Source organism: Papio anubis, chromosome 1, assembly GCF_008728515.1.
Source record: "Papio anubis isolate 15944 chromosome 1, Panubis1.0, whole genome shotgun sequence".
In the NCBI taxonomy this organism is placed as follows: domain Eukaryota; kingdom Metazoa; phylum Chordata; class Mammalia; order Primates; family Cercopithecidae; genus Papio; species Papio anubis.
This window is the reverse complement of record NC_044976.1, coordinates 2,434,481-2,436,316: the sequence shown is the minus strand read 5'-3', so window position 1 is coordinate 2,436,316 and position 1,836 is coordinate 2,434,481.

Below are 1,836 nucleotides of genomic sequence, written 5' to 3'. Positions count from 1 at the left end.
GACGACCCCAGGGAGGGGGTGGTCGTCCTGGGGGTCCAGGCTTGCTCTGTCCTGCTGAGGGGGCCATGGCACCGGGGCCAGTGAGGGCAGCACCCCAGGCTGAGCAGGGGCCCTCGGAGGGGCGTGAGCTGACACTGGTACTGGGGACAGGGCTACACAAGTCTGTGGCCCCCTCTCCTGACGCCCCTCCTGCCCAGAGGTCTCGCACCTGCCTGGGCCCCCACACCTCACTGGCAGCCCAGGCCTGCGCTTCCTGACTCCTCCTGGAGGGGCTCTTGTCCTGAGCAGGCCTGAACCGGGCCCTCCCCCAGTTTCCCCAGATGCCCCCAACAGCCTGGCCGCTGTCGCAGCAGGACAGCCACCCAGCCTGGGCCCAGACCCCCTTCCTGCAGGCTGAGCATTATCATTGCCCGCTGAAACGCAGAGGCTGCTGGAGCCACTTGCAGACGGAACTGAGGTGCAGAGGCTGAGTCACCTGCCCCAGGTCACATACGCGAGTGAGGTCACAGAGTCAGAGGCCAGGCGTTCCAGACCCACCTTGCTCCATGAGCTGAGCATAAACTTGGCAGTGAGAACCACCAGGAAGCTGCAGGGCAGCTGGGTTTACACAAAAATGCTGCCCCCTGGCCACCAGACACATGCACACAGAGACAGACATGCTAGCACATGTGTACACACCACATGCCAACACACATACCCTACCTTGGCTGTCAGTTTGCTCCCACAGCAGCTCCAGGAAAAGCCCAAGGAGTAACCAGTTCACAGGCGGGATGGCGGAGGCTGGAGATGGCCATGTCGGGAGTGGAGGGGCTGGCCCCATCTTGGGATTCTGCTCCCAGGTTCCTCCTCTTTCCCAGAGCCCTGGCTGTGCCCCACCCTGCGAGGTGGCCACTGACCAAAGCCCTGCCCAGGACAGTCCTGTGTAGGCTCTGAGCCTGGCCTGGGCCATTGCTGCTGCCCAAGGCCATGGAGGTGACCGGGAGAGGAGCTGGCCCTCCGCCCACTGCATGGCCCTCCAGACCTCGCCTCCTCCCCTGAGCCCTGGTCCAGCAGGCCGGGGCCAGGAGGAGCTCGTTCTCTCAGCCCACCCCACCTCTCATGCACCAGGTCCTGCAGCTGCCCCAGGCCTGGGAGGGACGGAGGGCAGCCACCCATCACCATTTCTGGTTGGCATCTGGGGTAGATGAACCCCTGACTTTCCTGCAGAAGCCAAGGGCCCCAGACCCAGGAGGATCCGGGCAGATTCTCAGGTGTATGCTGGGTGCTCCCTCCCTAAGGACAGCATTACCCAAGCCCGCAAAGGCAACGGGCATTGGCGTGGGACACAGGAGGGCTGGCAGGGGCTTCCTGGGACAGAGAGAACCAGTCCTTCTCTCGCCGTGCCAGCCCAGGTCAGCCGACTGGCTCGAAGACTGCCTCTTCTGCCTGCAGGTCCCAGGACGAGATGGCTGGGAGGAAAGGCTGGGCGGGACGTGGGGCCTGCCTCCAACCCCGGGGACACTGCAGAGGGATCCCCAAAAGTTCTACTGAATCCCTGAGTCCTCTAAACCACTGGCCAGCCTGAGCCCTGCAAGGCGCAGCTATGCTGCCCCTGGGTTCTCAGCACACAATCGGGCCACTGGCCCTGTTCCAATGCTCCAGCCAGTGAGCAGACTGGCCACACCAGGGGCGAGCTCGGGGCAACCACGCATGAGGGGGCCGGTACCGGCCCACAGCACCCAACACAGGGGGGCCATGTCCAGGGGGCCCGGTGCCGGGCTGCAGCATCCTGAGTATGTCCCTGGAAAATGTGTGGCCACAGCCTTTGCCTGGGCTCAGAGTCACTGAAAATCCAGG